This window comes from Moschus berezovskii, chromosome 20 (genome assembly GCF_049115385.1).
Source record: "Moschus berezovskii isolate FMDL1 chromosome 20, NW_MosBer_1.0, whole genome shotgun sequence".
In the NCBI taxonomy this organism is placed as follows: Eukaryota; Metazoa; Chordata; class Mammalia; order Artiodactyla; family Moschidae; genus Moschus; species Moschus berezovskii.
Genome location: NC_142479.1, coordinates 61,035,101 through 61,050,601, shown reverse-complemented (window position 1 = coordinate 61,050,601; position 15,501 = coordinate 61,035,101). Strand labels below are relative to the sequence as shown.

The 15,501-nt window shown below is 42.2% G+C and overlaps 1 protein-coding gene and 1 pseudogene across 1 annotated transcript in view; both read left to right on the top strand.

The window, feature by feature from the left end:
- Window positions 1–9,055, top strand: part of LOC148774767 (RNA-binding protein 4B-like) — a 34,643-nt pseudogene extending 25,588 nt beyond the window's left edge.
- The window catches only part of PITPNC1 (phosphatidylinositol transfer protein cytoplasmic 1), a 267,578-nt gene that overhangs the window by 51,842 nt on the left and 200,235 nt on the right, over window positions 1–15,501 (top strand). The window lies entirely within an intron of this gene.

Below are 15,501 nucleotides of genomic sequence, written 5' to 3'. Positions count from 1 at the left end.
GTAATAACCAAACAAAACCCTCTTTGTGCACATAGAGAAGAAGATGCAGCCGAGTGTGCCATATGCAGCCTGCACCAGTGAAAGCTGCAGGGAGTGCACATCAATGAGGAAGCCGGCAAGAATAGGAACAAAGCGTCAACCAAGCTGCATATAGGCATCATGTGTCCTATTTGTACCAAACGAGAGCTTCGGGTCAAGTTTGAGGAGTGTGGTCCAGTGGTGGAATGAAATGTGACGTCGTGAAAGATTATGCCTTCCTACATGTGAAACGGGCAGAGGACCTTGACTCACAGAGTTTCAAGGCAAATGAATGTGCGTGGCGTTGTACACGAGCCAGCTTCCAACCGCCTCTGGTGTGGGAGAAGACCAGGGTGGGTGCTATCAGTTGTGGAAGAGAGGAGCATTGGTCAAAAGAGATCAAAGGCATGTCATGGCCGACTTTGCCGAGTAGTACAATGAGCAATATGGAGCGGACCCCATGGGCTATAGGGAATCCATGTATGAGGAGGATGCATTGGGAGCACTCGGCTACTCACTAGGCTAAGCCCATATGGAGCCCGCTTTCAGGAGGCAATGGCGGCAGCAGCTTCCTTGTACAACTACGTGTCTCATGTGCCTCAAGGCTAGATCATAGCTGTGACCAGTCACCTCAACTCCAAGGTTTTTTGTTTGTTTGGACTGCACCGCATGTGACATCTTGGTTGCTTCTCCAGGGATTGAACCTGTGTCCCCTGCAGTGGAAGTGCAGGATCCTAACAACTGGACCAGCGGGGAAGTCCCTCCACTCCTATTGATCCCTGGACAGACCCCAACCCCCATAACCAAACTCAAACCCTGCTGCCACCTCAGGTGCTATGATTGTTGCCACTGCCACCACTAGATTCTATTATGAAAGGGACAGGATCCACCCCTCTCCCATTCCTGCCGCAGCTGTGCTCCCACAGCTGGAGAGGGCTTTGTAATGGGCCGGAGGGTGCAGGTCTCAGGCTTCACCAGCTGCGGGGAATTTTTGGTATGATGTTGCCCGGTATGAGCAGGAGCAGGATGTGGACCAAGGAGTGGTACTCAGCCTTTTACAAACTGGAGGTGGGACAATGGCAGACTGAGCCTTCGGGCTGCGGTCCTGTAGGAGAACTTGCTCCATACGGCCCCTCTTGCTGAGACGATTCCATTCCTTCATGTTTAGGTTAAAAAAAGGAGTCTGTGACCAACTATGTTTTCTTTCTTAATTTAATTTTTTAAAGTTGACTTTTCTTTCCTCCTGATACTAATCTCTATAGCCTTTTGATCCATTCTGTATATTCTCAGCCACTGAGCTGCCCTAGGTAGGGATGACGCCGGCCATCCCTTTTTTCCTGTGCAGTGGAATCCCTCTCATCTTGCTTTCCTTAGGAGTTGAACTCCCCTCCCTGTCTACTTGCAACATGTCCGTTTCCATTTATCTTTATTTAAAATTTGAAATGAAAATTTTTTTTCCATTTGGCTCCTGCACATGGCATGCAGGAATCGTAGATCCCTGACCAGGGATGGAAGCTGACCCCCAGCAGTGAAAGCACAGAGTCCTAACCACTGGGAACTACCTAGTCCTAACCAAGGGGGCCACCAGGGAACTCCTCTCCTTTCCTTTTAAAATGACTGTGAGAGGGCAAGCAACCTTTTACTTTGCTCTGTTTGCTCTGGACTCTTAACACTGAAGCTAATCTTCGGAAATTACTAGGACCATTGGGGTTTGGGTTGTGTTGTTTTATGTCTGACCTATGGTCGTGGTACAGCATTAGCTGAAACTTAGCTTTGTTTTACTCCACTCTTCCCATATTTCTAAAAGATATTTTGACAAATAAATGTTTCTAACCCTTTTAAAAAAAAACAACAGGAGAAGGAAAAGCATTTTCTTAATGTTTTTGCAAGGAGGACAGAGTAGACGCTATAATTAGCCTTTTTTTGGCCCTCATGCTTGTGAGGCTCTTAGTTCCCCCACCAGGTATCAAACGCAGGACGCCAAAGGTGAAAGTATGGAGTCCATTAGACCACCAAGGAGTTCTCTGTAATTAGCCTTTTTGATTTTGAGCAATAACTTCTTGCTGTTTGAGTCCATAGGAATCTTAGTTCAGTGGTTTCAGTGACTATTTCTTTGCTAAGGTTTCTCGAAGCCACAGCATCACCTCCAGTCTTTCCATTTCTGCATGTTTGTATGCTGGATATTTGTACTTGAATATGTTGACAGCATTGCACAATCAACCTAAGACAATATTTATGTCACCTCTTTCCCCCAAACCTGCTTTTGCTCCTATCATGGGCTTCTCTGGTGGCTCACTGGTAAAGATTCCACCTGTAATGCAGGAGATGCACCTAGACACAGGTTTGATCCCTGGGTTGGGAAGATCCCCTGGAGGAGGGCATAGCAACCCACTCCAGTATTCTTGCCTGGAGAATCTCATGGACAGAGGAGCCTGGCAGGCTACAGTCCATGGGGTCACAGAGAGTTGGGCATGACTGAAGTGACTGAGCACTCGGCACTCATCCTTATTTGTTTTAGTGACACCTAGAATTTGTCTTCTTTCCCACCACCTCATTAGAAACTAAGTAGTTGGTTTTATGTCTTTAACCTGGACGTTGCCTGTTGCTTTTTTCCCTTTTACATTTCCCTCAGAGTTAGCTTTCTAAAACTTAGATGTGATAAGTCACTCACCCCGCACCTGAAATTCCTTAATGACTTCCCATGACCTGTGAGATGAAGTACCAACTTCTTACCACCTTTCTATTTTCTCTTACCTAAGTTTAGCCTAACTTTTAGTATCACCTCTTTCATTTCCCTAAATCCTACTTAAGTTTTCATGCCTTCCAGTTCCAGTCTCTGCACACTGTTAAATCCCTGTTTCAGTTAAATGTCCATTATCAGAATATTACCTCAAAATTTCTCTCTTCTGAAGCTTTCCTACATTTTCTTCCAGTTCAAGCAGATAGCTGCCCCTTTGCTCCTGTAGTTTTGTTTTAAACGGCTTTATTGAAGCCTCATTTGCATGCCATAAGTCCACCCATAAGTGTACTGATGAGTTTTAGTAAATCCATACATGTTTGCAGGTACAACCGCACTTCAGTTGTAGAACTTTCCATCACCCTGCAAAGTTCCCTTTTGCCTGTTTGTAGATAGTCCTTGCTCTCACCCCAGTCCTGGGTAACCACTGATTTGCTTCTGTCTCTGTAGTTTGTCTTTTCTAGAAATACCTTTTAAAAACATACAGTATACAGTCTTTTGAGACTTGCTTCTCTCCCTCAGCATGCTGTTTTTGAGTTCATCCATGTTGTTGAGTGTATCATAGTTGGTCCTTTTTTATTGCTATGTACTATTCCATTGTGGAGAAGGAAATGGCAACCCACTCCAGTGTTCTTGCCTGGAGAATCCCAGGGCCGGGGGAGCCTGGTGGGCTGCCGTCTGTGGGGTCGCACAGAGTCGGACATGACTGAAGCAATTTAGCAGCAGCAGCAGCAGTGTTCCATTGTGTGGATATACCACATTTTGTTTATACAGTTACCAGGCGATGGACGTTTGAGTTCTTTCCAGTTTGGAACTATTATGAAAATACTGCTATGATCATCTGTATACCAACCTTGGTATGGATGCATGTTTCCATTCCTCTTGGGTAGATACTTAGGAGTTGAATTTTTGAGTGGTATGTTTAACTTTCAAAGAAACCACCAGGCCATTTTCCAAAGTGACTGTTGCATTTTATGTTTTACGTTCTAACTAGCACTGTATGAGGGTTTTGCTTTCTCCACATCCTTGCCAATACTTAGTACTATCTGTCCTTTTGATTATAGATACTTTGATGGGTGTGGTGATCTCTCACTCTGGTTTTAATTTGTATTTCCTGTAGTCATTTAAAACTGCTTTCTATTATAAAATGTGTTTTGTTGTATTGATATATATCTTCAGATCTGTAAGGTATGCTAGGGTTTGTTAAGTAAATGAATGAACAAACCCAGGATGGGCCAAATTCTCAGTTATTTTGGTAACAAAAAACCACTGATAAGTTAACTTCAGAAATGACATAAAAGTCAGTCTCTTCCCTTGAACAGGCTTTTGCTCGAAGCAATAACCTAGACTGTACTAAGCTTTACTTTCTTTTTTTAGTGCACCCCTTGATGGGAGGTAATGGATAAATATATATAGAGAGACATAGCAGTAAAAAGAGCTGTAGAATAGCCTGAAAGAGAGAACCATTAGGGTTCTTGGTTACTCTGTGGTTCCAGGTGTGTGTGTGTGCTTAGTTGCTCAGTCATGTCCAACTCTTTGTGACCCCATGGACTGTAGCCCCCCAAGGTCCCTCTGACCATGGGGATTCTCCAGGCAAGAATACTGGAGTGGGTTGCCGTGCCCTTATATAATGAGACTAAATAAGCTTCCACAAATTTTTATTGATGAAATTAAAAACAGAATAATAATAATGAAAGGGTACAATTTTCTATAATGCAGGTCTAGTAATGGAAAAATTTTTTTTTAGTTTATTTAATTTTTTGTCTGTGGTGGGTCTTCATTGCTGCATGGGGGTTTTCTCTAGTTGTGGTGAGCAGGGGCTACTCTTCGTTGCAGTGAGCAGGCTTCTTATTGTGGTGGCTTCTCTTGTTGCAGAGCACAGGCTCTAGGAGTGCGGGCTTAGTAGTTGTGGCGCATGGGCTTAGCTGCTCCATAGCATGTGGGATCTTCCTGAATCAGGGATTAAACCTGTGTACCCTGCATTGGCAGGTGTTTTCTTAACATTCGGCTACCAGAGAAGTGCTTGAATTGTTTTTTTTTGCCCTGGAATTCTTTTGAGGAGGATGACATTTTGGTTAATTGAAGTTCAGAGTTTCTGTTTCCTATCGTCATGAGCTTTCCAGGTGGTATTAGTGGTAAAGAACTCCCGCCTGCCTGTGCAGGAGATATAAGAGACGTGAATTCAATCCCAGGGTCAGAAGATTCCCTGGAGGAGAGCATGGCAACCCACTCCAGTATTCTTGCCTGGAGAATCCCATAGACAGAGGAGCCTGGCGGGCTGCAGTCCATAGCATCACAAAGAGTTGGACACGAAGGGAGCAACTGAGCACAGCACATTATCATGGTAGAAACAGGGTCCATTCTCAAACAAAGCTTCCCTGAAATACTGTGGTCTTCCACCCTAAGATTCACCTGTGCAGATCTGCCCACACAGTGGTAGAGGATTTTTCTTATGGAGGAAGCAGGTTAAGTCTGGGGTAAGACTCCTTGGGTATGAATTTCTGCAAAGACTTGGTAACTATGAGATCTTTGACTACTTACCTGACCAGTCTTGGAACTTCTGTTCCTTTATCTATAAAACAGGCTATAGTACCAACTTCACAGTATTGTTGTAAAGATTGAATACAAATATTAGAATGACAGATTATAAATATTATTCTGCTTTTGATTTTTTTCAAGGATTTAAAAATGTAAAACCATTCTTAACTCACAGGCAGGGTGGCAGGCTGGATTTGGCCTGCAGGATATAGTTTGTGGATCCCTGCATTAGAGTAAAAACTGGAATTATTGCCACTTACTTTAGAAATAGTGATTGCTTCCCCCCCTAACCCCCACTAACTGCAAAGCACCATATGCTCTCTGCAGACAATTTGGAAAACAGAGGAAAGCACAATGAAAAAAGTCATTCAGAATCTCTACCATCCAGAAGTGCTTCACTGGTGGTCCTTTGTCTGTTTACATATATACACATATTTTTTTTAATTAAAACAAGCTCATACTATGCATAATGCTTTGTTTCTTTTTTCACTTATTAATATATACTTGTCATTAGCACTCTTTTATAACCTTAACCTGAATTTTAATGATTGCATACTGTTCTGTTATACAGATGCATTACAGTTTAGTGAAGCAGTTCCCAACAACATTAAAGTTGTTTGAATTTTTCACCATTACACGCAACTCAGTTATAAACTAATACATACATGTTTTGTACACACCTCTGATTAATTGCTTGGGGTAAATTACAAGAACTGAATTACTGGGCTAAAGAGTATCTACATTTTTAAAGTTTTTGTATATCTTACAAAATTGTTTTCTAGGAAAGGCGTATAGTTCATACCCATGTATAAGAACACTGTCATTTACTGTGGTCTTATATTTTAACTTGATTATTGGACTTAATAGATTTAAACTGTTAAAAAAAAATTCGTTTTTGGCCATGCCACATGGCATGAGGAATTTTAGTTCCCCCAGCAGCACTTGAACCTGTGCCTCCTGCAATGGGAGCTTGGAGCCCTAACCACTGGACTGCCAACACTTATTTTTGAAACAATTCAAATAGATTAAAATATACAGACAGTAATGAAACTTACACCTATGTACCCACCAGAAAGATTACACAAATGTTTACATTTTGCTGTGTTGCTGGTGGCTCAGATGGTAAAAAATCTGCCTGCAATGCAAGAGACCTAGGTTCAATCCCTGTGTTGGGAAAATCCCCTGGAGAAGGGAAAGATAACCTACTCCAGTATTCTTGCCTGGAGAATTGCATGGATGGAGGAGCCTTGGGGGCTACAATGGACTACAGTCCGTGGGGTTGCAAAGAGTCAGACATGACTGAGTGATTAACATTTTCATTTCACTTCTTTGTGTTATTATAAGAAAAATGTATTATAGACTCAAAAATAAGTCTATCATTATCATACCATTTTACAGATGAGAATAGGATCTCATCTCATTGATGAGATCAGTAAGTCTTGTCTAAGAACCAGTGGTTGGTTTTACTTAGTGGTAAAGTAAGTAAGAGGTTTTTATTTATAAGAACCTCTTGTAAATAGCATATGGCTAAATTTTAACCAGCTAATTTAATCTGTTTGCATTTATAGTAACTGTAGATATTTTAAATTATTTCTCTTACTTCGTGTTCTCTGTTTCCCATAGTTTTCCTTTGCTTTCTTTTTCTCCTTTCCTGTCTCTTACTGAATTGAATTTTATCAGTTCCTCCCTTTTTCCTTCTGCTGGATTTGTTATCCTTAAATTTGTATTCTTAGAAAGCAGTCTGAAATTAACTCCAATTATCCTACCTACCAATTTGTTTTCTTTTCATTTAGTTCAAATTTCTCCTTGTTTTTGGCATTTTATAGCCTTTGATATTCTGCCATTTAACTATCGCATGTGTAGATTTGCTTTGATTTATTCTGCTTGGAACTTGCTATTATTCTCTACATGGAGGATATATGGCTTTTACAATTCTGGAAAATCCTTAACTATTATCTCTTAAAATATTGCTCCCCTTCATTTTGGCAACTATGAAAATATGCCTCCCAGAGAAGGCATAGTTGAGAGACCCCAGATGCTGTGTCTCGAGATTTACTCAAAAACCACACTTGCCCCGGGCTGTTCCCAGTTGCTGGCTTAGTAAGACGTGGGTACTAGTGCTAGCCCATTCCTTCAAGATGTAGGACTCTTCTGATGCATAACTTTGACTCAAGGTCTCTCCACTGCATGACCAAAATTTTCTTAGAACTGAGCTTTACTCTGAGTCTCATCCTATCCAGCACTCCTTCTTTCTCCCTTTCCTTTCACAGATCCCACCTCCATCATGGTCTGAGGCTTCTCTTTGCCTATCCCTCTCTTCCCAACATCTTTTCTTGGCATCTGCTTATTAGAGGGTCCAGACTGACACAGTCTGTCTATTTGCATCATCTGAATCTTGCATTAAATGCTTTTGGAATCAATCAATGTCCTTTCATGCCCCTTTTATTTCTGTGATCCACCTTGGCAATTTCCTCAAATCTGTCTTCCATTTTACTTAATTTTCTCTTTATTTGTGTCTAATCTGTTTAACCTAATCTGTTGACTTTTTAATTTCAGTGAATATAATACTCATTTCTAGAAGCTCTGTTTGGCTAATTTTTACATCTGAATGTTTTTCATATTTTTTCCCTCAGGGTTTTATTCCCTACTTTTATGTCTTTTATAGTTTTAGACACACTTATTTTGTATTTTGTATTCTTTTTTTCAAATTTTAATTTTATGATCCCAAGTTCTTCTCATTCTAACAATTTTGTTTGTTGTGGTTGCTGCTTTCTGCTTATGGTATACTGTAATTTTACATTTTTCTTATAAACTGATCTTGAGTGGGAATTACTTTTCGTGTGTGGGGATCTCATGTGGCCTGATAACAGAGCCCCTCCAGAACAATTTGCATTGCTTATTCTAGCGCTTTCAGGAATATCACTGGTTTGGGGCCTATGTTTCTGTTAATTTTTTAGTTTGGAAATTTCTGGATTATTTTGTTCAAGGCTCAGGTCTGGATATCCATATTTCAGAGGAGAGGTTTTTTTGTTTTTCTTTTTCACTCAGAGTTCAGGGACACACAGGTTGTCCTGTTGGATCCCTTTTCTAGGGGATGAGCTTTTCCCCCAATCTTCATTGAGGAAGCCACCCGTTGAGGATCCTGCCTCTTCTAAAAGGTTTTAGTTTCAACTCTCTGCCTCATGGCAGCTCACGGTTTTACTCCTTTATCCACTTGGGTTTTAAAATGCAGGTCTGTAAGTTACCAAAGCAGTCTCATAATCCACTCACATGCTCTCACTTGGCTTTTTCCTTTTTCGTATTTTACCCAGTTCTTAAAATATTTGTAGTGAGAATTTTTTTTCCACATTGTCTTAATTTGCCACTGTAATGCTGCACCAAAAAGTCCCATTTACCCTATTCAGTTCTGTGCTGCAGTGCTTCTTAGGATACCAGTTTCTAAACAGTATCATTGGTGAAACCCATAAACTCACCCATTGTTAGAAAAGCCAAGTGCTTATGATCCTGTTGAGACTGTAGATATACAGTGTGTGCTGAGGGATTTGGGAAGAAAGCTAACTTTATTTTCCAACCCATAGTCACTTCATTGGTACATCCAGAAAGTGCTGTAAGATTTTACAGATGGAGCTGATACTTAGAAAACAGTGACACCGCACATCACCACCATCATCATCATCATTTCTTACAGGCCAAGGGACAGAGCTCTTCTGTTTTCCTCCCTTTTTTCTCCCAGTTTTCCCACCATCCTTCTCAATTTGTCCTTTGTCAACAGGGCAGAAAAGAGAGGCCAAAGTGATGTATGGGTGTGATCCACTGTGCACTGCTAAAAAGATAAACGTAAATGAAGTCATTTATTACCTGTGGCAGGTGTTCTGCCCCCAGAATTGTCTGTCAAAGTGAGTACTCGTTGATTTTCCATACTTTTGTCAGCCTCTGGATTGCCATTGTTTGTTAGAAGTGGATAAGGAGTTTAAGGTGCCAGGATGTTTTCCAGCCTCAGCACCCTGCTGCAGGGGTTAGCCTTTATTTGTGTTCTAGGGCTCAGAACTCTTTCATTCTCTTGCCTAAAACTGTGTATAAGAGCAAATCCCATGGGTACCTCAAATTACTCAAATTAGAAGTAAAACATATTCTGTATTCTCATTTTGAAAATGCTTCTAAAATTTTCCTACTTGAGTCAAATAGATAATAGGTGTCAGTAGAATAGCACAGGATAGTGTACAGCTGTCAGGGCAGTGCCTGCGTTAGTCTGGTCTTAGAAGAAAGATACTCCAGACCCTTTGGGAACACGTGAAATAGGTAATTTTTTTCACTTAAGGGGACCACACACATGTCATTCAGGACATGTCTTTCCTGTTTTTCTCCAAGCCTGTCCCATTGTGTTGGAGAGTGACAAGCAAAATCTCTCCAGGAACCACAGTGCAGCCTTGGGAGTCAGGATCAGTGTTGTGTAGTCTAAGCAATGCCTAGGTATTGAAGAAATAGCCTTAAAAATCTTAGAATTTTGAACTGGCATGGACCTTAGACCATTTAATCCAGTGTTTTAACTGTAGATGAAGAATATGAAGCCACAAAGTATGTTATAACTTGCTCATCATCACAGAACTAGTCAGTTACACAGTCAGCACTCAACCTGGTCCTTGGATTTCCTGCCCATCACTGTCCCAGTGGAGTTTCTCTCCCACTTCTCACTGGGTAACATTCCATGTGCTTTCACAGTGTACTACTTGAATTTAAAGATCACTGTTGTCAGTTCTCATCGTTGACGTTCATGTGTTTGGTCCTTTGACAAGAAAGAGTTTTGTTGCTTATGAATTGGGAGGAGGGAGCTTAGCTACACTTTTGCTTTTTCCTATTTTTCTGTTGCATGCTTAAATGTGGTGATGTGGACAAGAGCACCACACACCAGGCACTTTCCGAACACACATTGTGCTGGAAAAAAGACTACTGTGCTTGTGCTGTGCTTTAGTTGCTCAGTTGTGTCCGACTCTTTGCAATGCTTTGGACTGTAGCCTGCCAGGCTCCTCTGTCCATGGGATTTTTCCGGTATGAATACTGGAGTGGGTTGCCATTGACTGCTTTTATGCAATTGGGGTGGAGCCAGGGAAAATATTTACATGATGTAATAGTGTATTCTAAATAGCATGTTACAGGGAAAAAAAACATTAGTTGATCACCTAATCTGTCGGTTCAGTTCAGTCACTCAGTCAGGTCGGACTCTTTGTGACCCCATGGACTGCAGCACACCAGGCTTCCCTGTCACTGAATAATTATAATCAAATTCATAGATTGTAGTTCTATATATACACATGTATATAACATAATGTAGTACTTGTATTTAGCATTTGTGTTTTTTAAGACGATATGCATCCTGTAGTAATTTGGACTTATAAATGCCTTTGCATAGCAAGTAACAGTTTATAGTAGCTAAAGAGAGATAAACACTCATCCTATTTTTCTCTTTGTACCTCTGATTGACAGGTAGAGAGAGAGAACTGAAAGCTGGATTTGGGTTAATTTTGTTTTTTTTCAATACTTAGTTACAATACTGTTTAATCACTTTCTTAATTGAATTTGTGGCATGTATTTCCTTAATGTGCATTTATGGCAATATTGATTCAGCTTTCCCTGAGCCCATACCATCAGTTCTTACAAGTTAAGCAGGATGTTGTTATATTCATGCTATAATAATTTTATACTTCATAGGGTGCTTTGGGGGCTTCCCAGATGGTGCTAATGGTAAAGAACATACAACACACCTGCCAATACAGGAGACATTAGAGATGCAGGTTTGACCCCTGGGTCAGGAAGATCCCCCGGAGGAGGGTGTGAAACCCACTCCAATATTTTTGCCTGGAGAATCTGGATGGGGGAACCTGGCGAGCTACTGTCCATAGGGTCGCAGAGTCTGACATAACTGAAGCAGCTTAGCACACACGCATGCTCATAGTGCTTTGGAGGTCAGAGGAAGCAAATTCAACCTCCAGAAGTCCTTAACTTAGAGTTGAGAAGCGTCACTGATACCAAGAGAAGCTACCTGAATATGTATTTGGTAGTAAAAGTGAAGAGATATTTCATGTGTTCAGACAAGCAGAGAAAAAAATGTGTAGACCCGGGTTATATTAATTTTCTTCCCTGTGTTCTCTAGTGGCCTGATTATTCATCTGGCTGAGATGTAGATCTTTTGAGTTTCTAACATAATAGTTTCCATAAAGGCATTTAGACTGATGGCTTTCTCAGAACATCCTGCTGTTCAGGATGGACTTCATCTTTATGTCAATGAATTTCTAAATGGAGGAAACAGAACATTTTCCCTTTGATTAAACCATTGGTTTAGTCCTTAAGGACCCATATGCTGGAGAACTCCAGAAGGAAGTCAGTAAAGGATTAATGGTAAATTGGAATTGGAACCATGAACTGGCCCCATAAAAATCTTTGAACACTGTCCTAAATTCAACATCTGAAATATAATGGAGCAGGCAAGATTTATGAAAGCTAATTTTAAAAGCTAATTTAAAATTGCACCAAAGAAGCACATTGTTATGAGTTGTAAAAAATTCTTAGGATGTTTCAGACCACTCTTTAACAACTCTCTGGCTTTTAACTACTTTGCCCAAGAATCAAGTACTTTAGCAAGTTACAACTAGTTAGGTTACATTCTTGGGCTGTTCACTTAAGAGTATGAGCTCTGGAACTAAGATTTTCAGATTCTACGTTGCTGGATGTACACTGTCCTAGAGTGATCCCCAGCGGTCAGCCCTAAGATGAGAACTGGGGAAGGAATCCTGGGAAGCCCCGAGAGGAGCACGGAGCAGGAAGAAAGGCGAACGCGGGAAGGCAGTGGGGAGTGTATGTAAAGGATCTGCTGACCCTGTAAAGAGGAAACAGCCTTGGGAAACACCAAGGCAAGATCATCTGTGCTGCAATTCTAGCACCAGTGCAAAATCTCATTTTAAATACCGTGTTGAAAAAGATAGCTGATGTAACTCTTCTTCGCCTTATAAGTGATCTGTGAGATTGGATTTGCCAGGATTTAGTTTTTCCCAGCTTGGGTACGTGGTGTCCAGTAACTAGCAAAATCAGCCTTTTGTTGTAGGATCTTTATCGGACATGGCTCTGTCACCCAGATATGGGGGATGCACCTCCTTCTGATATCCTTTGTCCAGTCGCAATAAGGAAGCAGCAGGACATGAGCTTTCTCTCTAGTGTTTGTGGCATCAGTGGGCTTGGGTCTTAGTCTTTTCTGCCTAGTTGTCCTCAAGGGAGCGCTGGAGTCCTTGAACTAGCAATTCTCTTCCCCGGATCTCCCAAACCTCCGCCTGCCCCAAAACTTCAAGGAGGTTTAATTTCCAGTATCTTGGGTCAGATTCTTTAGAAGTCAAGGGATTTTCATGGAGATGATGTGTTAGCCTAGGGATTGGGGTTGGGCAGAGTGGCAGGGTGGGGCTTCCCTGGTGGCTCAGACAGTAAAGAATCCGTCTGCAATGCCAGAAACTTGGGTTCCATCTCTTAGTTGGGAAGATTCCCTAGAGGAGGGCAAGGCAGCCCATTTCAGTATTCTTGCCTGGAAAATCCCCATGGACAGAGGAGCCTGGCAGATTTCAGTCCAAGGGGTTGCAAAGAGTTGGACATGACTGAGCAACTAAGCACAGCACAGAGTGGCGGGGCAGTGGGGGAAAGGTGATTTTTAGCTGGGTTGTTGAGGAGCTCTGTCTCCCCTTGCCCAAGGGTCAACTTTTTGCTCCCCTCTCCCAGGTCAGCCATTGATTGGTTCTGGGCCTCCCTCAGAGTAGGTATAACCTTCCAGGTGGAGATACTCCTGTAGGCCAAAGGCCGTTTTACAGACTAGGGGACCAGATGGGACCCATTAGCAGTCAACACTTAGAGCAACCCTTACCCGGTAAAGGCACACATGCAGGGCACTCTGGCCTTACTCAGCAGAGAATAGGGCCAGGCATTTGCCTTTTCTTACTAGTACTCTTTAACATAATTCACCACTCTTCGAAGTCCCTCTTCAAAGCACCCCTTTGACCTTCCAAATATTTGTCCTCAGTCTGCTCCCTTGAAAACCTACTCCTGGACACCAGAAAGACGAATCAGATGCCCGTGCCTTCTGGTAGCTGTGGCTTGAGTTGGACCCCACTGGGGGTTCACCGGCTCTGGGAGGAATGGTGGCCCCTGGCATTGGTAGGATGGGAGATTATAACACTTTCATCCTGATCCATCTTTGAAACACTTGCTTCCAGAGTCAACTTATGGCAAATAGGACTCAGCAGTGAATATTAATTTTCTGCCCCCCAATAATTTTCCTCCTATTAACAGGGCTTTGACCCTACTGTTTGCAAAATAACAAGCTGGCTTTCTTGTGCTAAGGTTCATTTGATTGCTTCTTGAACCTGCTCTTGTTTGCATTTTAGCTGACAAGAACTCTGAGGCATCCAGTTTTTTCCCCTGACCTCAGATTTCCAGATACAAGATGGGGGGAGGGAGGTGTGGACTGGTGTGAAAGGTTTCAGTTGTACCTGTTCCATATTTACTCTGATGCAGAGTGACTGGGGTATTAATTTAATGGATGTTGTCACCAAGGCTTTTGAAATGGTTGTGGTCAGTAAGTGAATGGCTGTTAAAAAATTCTGAATTTAGGAACCAGCTATTGTTCTTTTGCTACACCAGCCTGTCACTTTAGGCATGTTATAAGGTTTGCTTTGCCTGTGTGTCCCAACCAGATTTGCTCTGCAAATTAATGTCACTCAGGGTGAATGCTATGCTCTCTGTGCGCCAGAGCCACCTGCCAGCGACACCCAGGTGTGTGATGCATTTGGGTATTGTGTCAAGATATCTCAATGACCTCTAGGAATAAAACTGCCAGAAGTCATCCTGATAATTCTAGAAAGCTGCCCCTGGGACCTACTCCATTCGTTAGTAGTGAGTCACTGAATCCAGCCTATATTCAAGCGGAGGGGAATGAAAACTCTACCCAATAGAGAGAGGAGTATGAAAGCAAGGTTTTTCACAGGTGCTGAAACCCCCAAAATGATTGATAAATGCTTTTGGAGAGATGCTTTGAGGCTGTGCAAGTATCTTGTTTCTCCTTTAAAAACTTTGAACTTTCACCAGTGGATCTCACCAGCAGCCATTATTACCATTGCTAGTGATTTTATTTTATTTTTTCATTCTTTTCTACATTTATTACTTGGAATTCTTCTGTGAGGATGTTTTGTTCCTTCTCTTCCATTTATTTATTTATCCAGTTACTTGTTTGTATCAGTATGGACTCAACAGGTATTTGAGTCCTGTTTATTTTATTCTCAGGTGAGAGAGGGAAACAGCCTCTTTGAACCAGATAGAGGGAGGTGGTGAGGGAGAGTTTAGATGCTCAGGAGTAGGTCATGGTGGAGGGAGCATAGTTCCTGAGAAGGCCGGTGAGAATGAGGTCCAGAAGGAGGGGAGGTTGGCAAAAACAAGGAACACTCTGTACTCAAAAACAGGGACAAAGAAAGCTTGGGAGAGTTGATTTTTGTCTCCAGGAGGGAGTTCCCATTAATTAGCTTTTGTCTTCCCAGTCAGGATGTTTTTTGGTGACGACAGTAGGAAATTGGCTTTTGGAATTTAAATTTTCTTGGCTGAAATTCCTGGCCTCTAGAGGAGGCTTTCTTGAACCGCAGCACCATTGACATTGGCACATTCTTTGTTGTGAGGGGCTGCCCTGGCCTTTGTAGAACGCTTAGCAGCATCCTTGGCCTCCACCCACTAGATGCCAGTAGCATCCTCCCTTCTGTCCCCAGTGTGACCACCAGAATGTCTCCTGTGCCACCAAGTGGGGGCAGTGCCACCAGATGTCCTCTGGAGAATAAAATCACCCTTGGCTGAGAACCGCTGATCTTAAATAACATACACCATTCTGGCCATGCACAGGGTTCCTGAGTGTTACTTTTGAAAGACTAAGACGACGGCATTCATTCTAGCTCCTGCACAGAGAACTCAGCTGCCCTGATGTGGACCTCAGTGTGCCCATGGTTGATAAGGGATGGGAGGTCCTTAGGAACAGCTGCTGGTATTCTCAGCTCACAGAGGAAACGGAGCTCTGGTTCTCAGAGGGTCTTTGTTCTGGTGAGTGTTGCTGAGGTTATAGCCTTGCTTTATGGTGGTGGGTTGTTTTGTTTTCTGTGTGGATTTGAGAAGCAACTTCAGTGTGATATCATCAGCTA